This window comes from Stegostoma tigrinum, chromosome 31, assembly GCF_030684315.1.
Source record: "Stegostoma tigrinum isolate sSteTig4 chromosome 31, sSteTig4.hap1, whole genome shotgun sequence".
Taxonomy (NCBI): domain Eukaryota; kingdom Metazoa; phylum Chordata; class Chondrichthyes; order Orectolobiformes; family Stegostomatidae; genus Stegostoma; species Stegostoma tigrinum.
Window position 1 is genome coordinate 787,392 of NC_081384.1, and position 11,587 is coordinate 798,978.

At 50.8% G+C, this 11,587-nt stretch overlaps 1 protein-coding gene across 4 annotated transcripts in view; it reads left to right on the forward strand.

Annotated features, from left to right (window-relative positions):
- The first annotated feature begins 4,280 nt into the window (after positions 1 to 4,280).
- The window catches only part of stard3 (StAR-related lipid transfer (START) domain containing 3), a 40,554-nt gene continuing 33,247 nt past the window's right edge, over positions 4,281 to 11,587 (forward strand). For 2 of the 4 annotated variants that reach the window (XM_059638632.1, XM_059638633.1), the window contains exons 1-2: positions 4,316 to 4,366; positions 8,819 to 9,026. The gene's annotated coding sequence lies outside the window, so the exon portion shown is untranslated. Of the gene's footprint in view, positions 4,367 to 8,818; positions 9,027 to 11,587 lie in introns of all 4 variants that reach the window. The other 2 variants (XM_048560607.2, XM_048560611.2) reach the window with 2 other exon arrangements.

Genomic DNA, 11,587 nt, shown 5'->3' on the forward strand with positions numbered 1-11,587 from the left:
CTTCCAAGGATCTGTGTACATGGACACCGAGATCTCTCTGCTCATCTACACTGCTAAGAATCTTACCATTAGCCCAGTACTTTGCCTTCCGGTTACTCCTACCAAAGTGCATCACCTCACACTTGTCTGCATTAAACTCCATTTGCCACCTCTCAGCCCAGCTCTGCAGCTTATCTATGTCTCTCTGCAACCTACAGCATCCTTTGTCACTATCCACAACTCCACCGACCTTAGTGTCGTCTGCAAATTTACTAACCCATCCTTCTACGCCCTCATCCAGGTCATTTATAAACATGACAAAAAGCAGTGGACCCAATACCGACCCTTGTGGTACACCACTAGTAACTGGTCTCCAGGATGAACATTTCCCATCAACCACCACCCTCTGTCTTCTTTCAGCAAGCGAATTTCTGATCCAAACTGCTATATCTCCCACAATTCCACTCCTCCGCATTTTGTACAATAGCCTATTGTGGGGAACTTTAACGAACGCCTTGCTGAAATCCATATACAACACATCAACCGGTTTACTCTCATCTACCTGTTTGGTCACCTTCTCAAAGAACTCAATAAGTTTTGTGAGGCACGACCTTCCCTTCACAAAACCATGCTGACTATCCCTAATCAATTTATTCTTTTCTAGATGATTATAAATCCTATCCCTTATAATCTTTTCCAACACTTTACCAACAACTGAGGTAAGGCTCACTGGTCTATAATTACCAGGGTTGTCTCTACTCCCCTTCTTGAACAGGGGAACCACACTTGCTATCCTCCAGTCATCTGGCACTATTCCTGTAAATAATGACGAATTAAAGATCAATGCCAAAGGCTCGGCAATCTCGTCCCTGGCTTCCCAGAGGATCCGAGGATAAATCCCATCCGGCCCAGGGGACTTATCTATCTTCACCTTCTGAAGGATTTCTAATACCTCTTCCGTGTGAACCTCAATCCCACCTAGTCTAGTAGCCTGTATCTCAGTATTCTCCTCGAAAACATTGTCGTTTTCTAGAGTGAATACTGTTGAAAAATATTCATTTAGCGCTTCCCCTATCTCAACTGACTCCACACACAACTTACCACTACTATCCTCGATTGGGCCTAATCTTACTTTCGTAATTCTTTTATTCCTTAAATACCTATAGGAAGCCTTAGGGTTTACCCTGATCCTATCCGCCAACAACTTTTCATGTCTCCTCCTGGCTCTTCTGAACTCTCTCTTTCGGTCTTTCCTGGCTACCTCATAGCCCTCAAGTGCCCTGAGCTTTCACATCTCATCCTAACATAAGCCTTCTTCTTCCTCTTGACCAGAGATTCCACCTCCTTCGTAAACCACGGCTCCCGCACTCTACAGCTTCCTCCCTGCCTGACAGGTACATACTTATCTAGGACACACAGGAGCTTTTCCTTGAATAAGCTCCACATTTCTAATGTGCCCATACCCTGCAGTTTCCTTCTCCATTCTATGCTCCCTAAATCTTGCCTAATCTCATCGTAATTGCCTTTCCCCTAGCTACAACTCTTGCTCAGTGGTATACACCTATCCCTTTCTATCACTAAAGTAAACATAACAGAATTGTAATCGCTATCACCAAAGTGCTCACCTACTTCCAAATCTAACACCTGGCCAGGCTCATTACCCAGTACCAAATCTAATGCGGCTTCGCCCCTTGTTGGCCTATCTACATACTGTGTCAGGAAGCCCTCCTGCACATTCTGGACAAAAACTGACCCATCTATAGTACTCGAACTATAGTGTTCCCAGTTATAATGCCACATTTTCACTCGCTCATTTGGGTTTATCCCTTTGCTGTCTTCTGTGTCCTCAAAACTTACTTTCCTGTCTATCTTTGTGTCTTCGAGAAACGTAGAAAATATACATTAGGTCCAAGTCATTCATCCAAGTTATTGATATAAATTGTAATAGTTAAGTACCTAGCACTAATTCCTGGGGCACACTATTGGATACATGTTGCCAAGCTGAAATGGTCCATTTATGTCGACAATCTGCTTTCGTACCTAACCAATCCTTAATTAGCTACTAATAGTAATTAATGCTAATATTATTAATACTAATATGCTATACCCTACATAATGAGCTATTATCTTCTGCTGTAACCTTTGACGAGGCACCTTATGATGATTTAGGAAACAGTGAAAGATCTGAACAAACTTGGTGAATCCTTTCTTTTCTTTTAATGCCTCTATTTTCTCTGTTTGAGACACCTCAAAGGCTAAACAGGGGAGTGAACGAATGGGGCATATCTCTGAGCACAGGCCTACTGCAGTGCAGGAACCCCCTGACTACCCAACAGCAAAGTCCCACAGTTTGTTGCAGCAGTGGATTCACAGACATACAGCTTGGTGCTTGTAAGGGAACCAGAACAGTCTGATTGGATGAATAAATTCCATTAAGTCTGTAATGTCTGAATACTCTGAATAACATCAGTGTTTTAACACGTCATTAAGGCTTCTTTGTTGCTTTAAATGTCTTCAAAAATCTTGACAGGTTCTTGCACCTTACACTTTCAAATGTATTCTCATCATGTGGCCTCCCACCAAAACTCTGCTTGAGACTCCAACACCCCCTTGCACATTGATCACTTTGGGTTGTAATCGGTGTCTGATCCTCAATAATGTAAGACTTCCTAGGGGTGTGTGCTATAACTCTGTTTCTTCTCTAAATGAATACATTCCTTAACATCATCCACTTTCCTGCTGATGACCTAACTTTGCACTGAGTTCTCTTCAATGCCTAGACTCCTCAGTGCTCACAATTTGCAGTTACCTTGGTGGAGTAACTGAAACATTGCTTCTTTTCTTTCAGTTCGCAATAAAAGTCTGTTTCTTTAATTTTTCAAAAAAGTGTTCCTCATCCTAGGATAGGACTAACCAACTGCTCCTATATCTGCCTTCGATGGTTACACTCTGACCTCCATTTAACAGCATTCTTGGTTTCACTATTCCCCCCATCTCAAATGTATTTCAAATATCACTGAAGTTCCAAGAAGCTTGTTATCTCTTTTTGTCTTAAACATTTGTTTCATCTTAAAACATCTTAAACTCTATAAATTTCAACTCTTGAATATCAATCCTATATCTGAGAATTCTTTTCTAGCACATCTCTACCACACTGAACAGGAAACAAGTAGTAAATGATCCATTACCTCTGACAACTCTTGACTTTGCAGTTAACCTAATATTAGTGAATACTAATACGATCAGTATTTCTTTGAACTCTCACTTTTTCTTGCTTCTATCCTTCAACTAAATTGTCCTCTTCCTTTTTCCTCCAAGGCTTCAAATTTTTTTCCCAAAGCATTCTCTTCTTGGCTCTTAAAGCCTCCCTCGTCATCTTTCAGTTTTAGAATACAATGCAATGTGGTAACTTATCAATATTTGAAAACATTCAGTAACTGGGTCAATACTCCTTTTTAAAGATGGTAGTATAGCAAAGAATTTCTAGTCACTTATACTAACATGTTTAGGAGGAAAACTGGCTCTACACTGCCACCCGTCATCAAATCAGCCATTGAAGTACAGTAATCCTGGAACAGGGTTGAATCTCACCTATTTTGTGAAGGTTTGACAAGCATGCAGACATTAAATCCATTATTAGTATTTCAATTTCAAACAATAGAGTTTATACATATTGTCCTAAAATAAATTGTTATACAGAGAAAGACTCACTGTAAATTATATATTGCATATGAACTGCAGAAGTTCAAGAAGACAGCTCACTGCCACCTTTTCAAGGGTAAATAGGGAGGGGTAATAAATGCTGGCTCAAGTGAAGCCCACATACCATAAGAGAATAAAAGTAAACGAATTTTGAAAATTCTTTCATATTTAGTATCTAGTTTTCTTCAAAGTCTTTCAACATAGCTTAAAAATGACCGCGATTACTTGAAGAAACTAAATTACTGTCAGGGATTTTTTTAAATGAAATTAATTTATTTTGAAACTTTCTACTGTTAAGGTTGTCTTCCGATGTAACGATAGATTTTAAACAACAAAAACAGAATATGGTAGGTCTGAACTTCATCCATTCTGATTAGTCACCGGACTGGAAACGTTATAATGGCTTTCTTCCCACAGATGCTGTCAGACCTACAGAGCTTCTCCGATAATTTCCGTTTTCATTTCAGATTTCCAGCATCCACATTTCTTTGTTTCATTTTCGGTTTTGTGCATTTATTATGCAGAGAGCAAGCAGTCGCTGCCCGGAAGCCGGGGGTCTGTTGATGAGGTGCACCAATCTGAAACCGCTCTATTCCGCGCCGTGGGCGGTGCAACAGGATCTGCTTCCGGGTGAGCCCCGAGTGCGGGTTCCGGAACGGGAGCGTGACCTGGAGCGGAGGGTGAGGTGAGAAGGAGCCGTTGTGGCCCGGGGCGAGACCCGAGGCTGAGAGAGAGGCCTGGGGCGGTGGGAGAGTGAAGAGGGAGAGGCCTGGGGCGGACTCAGGAGCTCCAGCCGATGGACTGGGTCGGACTCTCTGCCCGGGGACAGTGGTCACTGTGGCCCCAAGGGGCCGGACGGTGTAGGCCCTCGGGACGTTCCCATTGAAATTGTTTACCATCAGAGATTCAGTGGGGTTTTCTGTGGGGGAAGCTGTCTGGTATGTGGTCAGAAAGCACTTGCCTCGCACAAAGAGGTGGAAGTTGGGAAGTGCCCCTCAGTTTGACCCATTGAGGAACAGGAAGGTGATGCAAACATGTTGATGCTCAGATCGACCAGCATTGAAGTGGCTGGAGGGGTGGAATGGCCTCCTCCTGTGGTGTGGCTGACTGTCAGGATCAGGGAGACTGGCCCGGGTTCCGATTCCGAACTTACTGTTGACATTTTAGCGACGGTTCCACGTCGAATGTAGGAGTTCAGCAACTGTCAGTCATGATCTTTGGGTTGATTCTGGTGGCCGGGCCCCGGTACCAAACTCCTAATTCTACAGGAGATTGTGGATATTTCCCTCGCCATGTAAGGGAGCTCAGAGAGCAGTACAAGCACTTTTAACAGTGGCTCGTGAGCTGTCAACCTCGAAAAAATCTGAAGTGAAAGCATTCCAGTTTAATTAGATTAGATTAGATTCCCTACAGTGTGGAAACAGGCCCTTCGGCCCAACAAGTCCACACCACCCCTTTGCAGCATCCCACCCAGACCCATCCCCCTATAACTTGCACACCCCTGAACACTATGGCCAATCCGCCGAGCCTGCACATCTTTGGGCTGTGGGAGGAAACCAGAGCACCCAAAGGAAACCCACGCAGACACGGGGAGAACGTGCAAACTCATACAAACAGTCACCCGAGGCTGGAATTGAACCTGGCTCCTGGCGCTGTGAGGCTGCAGTGCTAACTACTGAGCCACCGTGCCACCCAATGTTGAGGTGTAGGGCTGGATGAACACAACAGGCCGAGCAGGAAACTGACATTTCGGGCCTAGACCCTTCTACAGAAATGGGGGAGGAGAAGGAGGTTCTGAAATAAATAGGGAGAGAGGGGGAGGCAGATAGAAGATGGATTTGATAAGGTTCCACATGGTAGGCTATTGGAGAAAATACAGAGGCACAGGATTGAGGGAGATTTAGCAGTTTGGATTAGAAACTGGCTTTCTGTAAGAAGGCAACGAGTGGTGGTTGATGGAAAATATTCAGCCTGGAGTCCGGTTATTAGTGGTGTGCCTCAGGATCTGTTTTGGGACCACTGCTGTTTGTCATTTTTACAAATGACTTGCACGCAGGCACAGGTGGATGGGTTAGTAAGTTTGCAGATGACAGTAAAGTCGGTGGAGTGGTGGACAGTGTGGAAGAATGTTGCAGATTGCAGGGAGACTTGGATAAACTGCAGAATTGGGCTGAAAGGTGGCAAATGGAATTTAATACGGATAAATGTGAGGTGATTCACTTTGGGAAGAATAATAGGAAGGCAGAATACTGGGTCAGTGGAAAGATTCTTGGTAGTGTAGATGTGCAGAGGGATCTTGGTGTCCATGTACATAGTTCCCTGAAAGTTGCCACCCAGGTTGATAGTGCTGTTAAGAAGGCTTACGGTGTGTTAGGTTTTATTGGTAGAGGGATTGAGTTCCGGAGCCATGATGTCATACTGCAACTGTACAAAACACTAGTGCGGCCTCACTTGGAATATTGTGGGCAATTCTGGTCACCCCATTACAGGAAGGATGTGGAAGCACTAGAAAAGCTGCAGAGCAGATTTACCAGGACGTTGCCTGGTCTGGAGCGCACGCCCTATGAAGAAAGGCTGAGGGACTTGGGTCTGTTCTCATTGGAGAGAAGGAGGCTAAGAGGGGATTTAGTAGAGACATACAAGATGATCAGAGGATTAGATAGGGTGGACAGTGAGAGTCTTTTTCCGAGGATGATGACTTCAGCTTGTGCAAGGGGGCATAGCTACAAATTGAGGGGCAATAGATTTAAGACAGATGCCAGAGGCAGGTTCTTTACTCAGAGAGTGGCAAGGACGTGGACCGCCCTGCCTGCCAATGTAGTTAATTCAACCACATTAGGGGCATTTAAACAGTCCTTGGATAAGCATATGGATGATGATGGGTTAGTGTAGGGGGAGGGGCTTAGATTAGTTCACAGGTCAGCGCAACATCGAGGGCCAAAGGGCCTGTTCAGCACTGTATTGTTCTATGTCTATGGATAGGGGAGAAGATAGATGGAGAGGACACAGACTGGTCAAAGAGGTGGGGTTGGAGCCAGTAAAGGTGAGTATAGGTGGGGAGTTCGGGGGGGGATAGGTCAGTCCAGGGTGGACAGCCAGGTCAAGGGGGTGGGATGAGGCTAGTAAATAGGAGATGGGGGTGGGTCTTGAAGTGGGAGGCGGGGATAGGTGAGAGGAAGGACAGGTTAGGAAGGCAGGGATGAGCTGGGCTGGTTTTGGGATGTGGTTGGGGGAGGGGAGATTTTGTAGCATTCCTCCCCCTCAGTGGTCGACAATGCCCTTAACCGTGCCCCCTGCATTTCCCGCAACTCATTCCTCACAGCCCCTCCCTGCAATGACAACCAAAACAGAATCCACATTGTCCTCACATACCACCCCACCAATCTCCAGATCCAACGCATCATCCTCTGACACTTCGGCCATCTGCTGTCCGACCACCAAAGATATTTTTCCCCTCTCCATCCTTAGCTGTTTCCCGGAGGGACCACTCTCTCCATGACTCCCTTGTCGGCTCCACACTCCCCTCCAGCCCCAAGTACCTGGCACTTTTCCCTGCAATTGCAGGAAGTGCTACAGTGGCCCCCACAACTCACCCCAAACCCAGGCCCCAAAAAGACTTTGCCCCACATCAAGCAGATGTTCACCTGCATATCTGCCAATGTGGTATACTGTATCCGCTGTACCTGTTGTGGCTCCCTCTACATGGGGGAAATCAAGCGGCGACTTGGGGACCGTTTTGCAGAACACCTCCGCTCCGTTCGCAACAAACAACTGCACTTCCCATTCGCGAACCATTTTAACTCCCCCTCCCATTCTTTAGACGACATATCCATCCTGGGCCTCCTGCAGTGCCACAATGATGCCACCCGAAGGTTGCAGGAACAGCAACTCATATTCCGCTTGGGAGCCCAATGGTATCAATGTGGACTTCACAAGTTTCAAAATCTCCCCTCCCCTAACCGCATCCCATCCTATCTTGTCCCCTCCTCCCACCCATCCCCTCCTCCCACCTCAAGCCCCACCCCGATCTCCTACCTACTAGCCTCATCCCGCCCCTTTGACCTGTCCGTCCTCTCTGGACTGACCTATCCCCTCCCTAACTCCCCACCTACACTCACCTTTACTGGCTCTAACCCCGCCTCTTTGATCTGTCTGTCTCCTCCCCACCTATCTTCTCCTTTATCCATCTTCTATCCGCCTCCCCTTTCCCTATTTATTTCAGAACCCCCTCCCCTCCCCCACTTCTGAGAATGGTCTTGGCTCGAAAAGTCATCCTTCATGCTCCTCTGATGCTGCTTGGCCTGCTGTGTTCATCCAGCTCTACACCTTGTTATCTCCTATCCTCCAGCATCTGCAGTTTCTGCTATCTGTGAACCAGTTTAATATTGGATGGTGTAGGAGGTTGACTGAGTAGAAACAGAGCTGAAGCCTTTAATAACATAAAATGCTGGAGAAACGCTCCTAAAATTGTGAGGGGCATAGATAAGATCAATAAGAACGACCTTTTCCCGAGGGTAGCTGAGTTCAAAAATATAGGGCTTATTTTTAAGGTCATAGGAGAAATATTTAAAAGGGCCTCAAGGCAGTTTTTTTACACGAAAAGTAGTTGTGTGTGTGTGTGAACTGCTTGAGGAAGTGGTCGTTGCAGGTACAGCAGCTAAAAGACGTTGGACAGGTATGTGAAGAGGAAAAGCTTAGATGGATATGGGCCAATTGCAGTAAATGGGACTAGTTTAGTTTGGGAAACCTGGTCAGCACGGTCGTGTTGGACTGAAGGGTCTGTTTCCGTTGTGTATGACTGTGTCTGAGGAGAGAGGAAAGAATGTAATACTTCAAGTCAGATATTACTTCTGTTCAGAGATAAAAAGGAACTGGAAATTGGGGCTTTTATGTTGTTAACAAAGAAGGGGAGGAACTTTTTTTAAAATACAGATATGGGATGTTGACATCTGCCTGAACCACTGCTATCCATTTGGTGTAGATACATTCACAATGCCATTGGAAGCAAAATTCCAGGATTGTGCCTCCGCAGCAGTGAAGGAATGGCAACATATTTCAAAGTCGTGGTGGTGAGTGGCTTGGAGGAGAACTTGCAGCTAGTGGTGTTCCCATAAATCAGCTGCCTTTGTCTTTCTAGATGGTAATGATCGTGGGTTTGGAAGTTGCTTTCTAAGAAACTTCGGCAAATTTCTGCAGTGCATCGTGTAGATGGTACAGTCTGCTGCTACTGAATGTCAGTGGTGAAAGGAGTGGATATTTGTGGATGCAGTGCCAGTCAAGCGGGGGCTGCTTTTTCCTGGATGGTATCAAACTTCTTGAGTGCTGTCACAGCTGCACCCATCCAGGCAAGTGGGGACTATTCCATCACACTCCTGACTTGTACTTTGTAGATGGTGGGCAGGTTTTGGGGAGTCAGAAAGTGAGTTATTTGCTGAAGGATTCCTGGCTTTGGACCTGAGTGGGTAGCCTTATTGTTTATGTGGTGACTTCAGTTCAATTTCTGGCCAATGATTAACTTCAGGATGTTGATTGTGGGGAATTCAGAACTGGAAATACCAATGAATGTGAACGGGTAAAGGTTAGATTCTCCCTTGTTGGAATGAGTATTGCCTGCATTTGTGTAGCACAAACGTTACTTGTCACTTGGTCGCACCAGGCCTTTCCAGGTCTTGTTGCATTTGAACATGGACTGCTTCAGTATCTGAGGAGTTGTTAATGCTGCTGAACATTACTCAATCGTCAGCAAACATATCCACCTTTGCCTTTGAATAGGTAGAAAGTGAGCTGAAGCAAAAATAGAAATTGCTGGAGAAACTCAGCAGGTCTGGCAGTATCTACAGGAAGAAAGCAGAGTTAATATTTTAGGTCCAGTGACTCGTCATTGGACCTGTTAGCAGCTGGGAAAATGTACTTATGCTGATGCACGTGATGTGGGTTGCATTTGCAATAGCTGAGTGTATACAACCACAAGTCAGAAAGCTTTCTATATTTAAAACTGAGCTTCAAAGTAAATTCAATATCCATTCACTCAGCTCTTGTTATCACTTAGTCAGCTTTGCTTCTGTCCTGATCTGCTATCCACAATCTTCTCATTTATCTACACTTTCATTTGGCTCTCTCTGTTTGTTGCTCTCGCTCTCGCTCTCGCTCTCCCCCCCCCCCCTCACCCCCCCCTCACCCCCCCCATCACCCCCCCCACCCCCCCCCTCACCCCCTCCCTCACCCCCCCCTCACCCCCCCTCACCCCCCCCTCACCCCCCCCTCACCCCCCCCTCACCCCCCCTCACCCCCCCCCTCACCCCCCCTCACCCCCCCACCCCCACACCCCCTCCCCCACCCCCCCCCCCTCCCCACCCCCTCCCCCCCTCCTCCCCCCCTCCTCCCCCACCCCTCCCCCACCCCTCCCCCACCCCCTCCCCTCCCCCTCCTCCACCCTCCCCCCTCCCCCTCCCCCCCCCCTCCCTCCCCCTCCCCCTCCCCCTCCCCCTCCCCCTCCCCCCTCCACCTCCCTCCCTCCCCCCTCCCCCCTCCTCCCCTCCCCCCTCCTCCCCTCCCCCCTCCTCCCCTCCCCCCCTCCTCCCCCACCCCCTCCCCTCCCCCTCCCCTCCCCCTCCCCTCCCCCTCCTCCCACCCCGTCCTCCCCCCCCCCCTCCCCCCTCCCCCCCCCTCCCCCCCCCCCCCCTCCCACCCCCCTCCCTCCCCCCCCCACTCCCCCCTCCTCCCTCCCTCCCCCCCCCTCCCTCCCTCCCTCCCTCCCTCCCTCCCCCCTCCCTCCTCCCCCTCCCCCCCTCCTCCCTCCCCCCCTCCTCCCTCCCCCCCTCCCCCCTCCCCCCTCCCCCCCTCCCCCCTCCCCCCTCCCCCCCTCCCCCCCTCCCCCCCTCCTCCCTCCCCCCCTCCCCCCCTCCTCCCTCCCCCCCTCCCCCCCTCCCCCCTCCCCCCCTCCCCCCCTCCTCCCTCCCCCCCTCCCCCCCTCCTCCCTCCCTCCTCCCTCCCTCCCCCTCCTCTCCCCCCTCCCCCCCTCCCCCCCCTCCTCCCTCCCCCCTCCCCCCCCCTCCCTCCCTCCCCCCCCCCCTCCCCCTCCCCCCTCCCCCCTCCCCTCCCCTCCCCCCTCCCCCCTCCCCTCCCCTCCCCCCTCCCCTCCCCTCCCCTCCCCCTCCCCCCTCCCCTCCCCTCCCCCCTCCCCCCTCCCCCCCCTCCCCTCCCCTCCCCACCTCCCTCCCCTCCCCCCCCTCCTCCCACCCCTCCCCTCCCTCCCTCCTCCCTCCCCTCCCCTCCCACCCCCCTCTCCCCCCCTCCCCCTCCCCTCCCCCTCCCCCTCCCCCCCCTCCCCCCCCTCCTCCCTCCCCCTCCCCCCCTCCTCCCCTCCCCCTCCCCCCCTCCCTCCCCTCCCCCTCCCCCCCTCCTCCCCCTCCCCCTCACCTCCCCTCCTCCCCCTCCCCTCCTCCCCCCTCTCCCCTCCCCCTCCCCCCCCTCCTCCCCTCCCCTCCCCCCCTCCTCCCCTCCCTCCTCCCTCCCTCCCTCCCCTCCCCCCTCCTCCCCCTCCCCTCCCCCCCTCCCTCCCCTCCTCCCACCTCCCCCCCCTCCCTCCCCTCCTCCCCCCTCCTCCCCCTCCCTCCCCCCTCCTCCCCTCCTCCCCCTCCCCTCCCTCCTCCCCCTCCCCCCTCCCCCCCCCCTCCCCCTCCTCCCCCTCCCCTCCCCCCCTCCCTCCCCCTCCCTCCCTCCCCCTCCCTCCCCCTCCCCTCCCCCCTCCCCCCTCCCCCTCCCCCTCCCCCTCCTCCCCTCTCCCCCCCTCCCCTCCTCCTCCTCTCCCCCTCCCTCCCCCTCCTCCCTCTCCCCCCTCCTCCCCTCCTCCTCTCCCCCCTCTCCCCCCCTCCTCACTCCCCTCCCCTCCCTCTCCCTCTCCCCC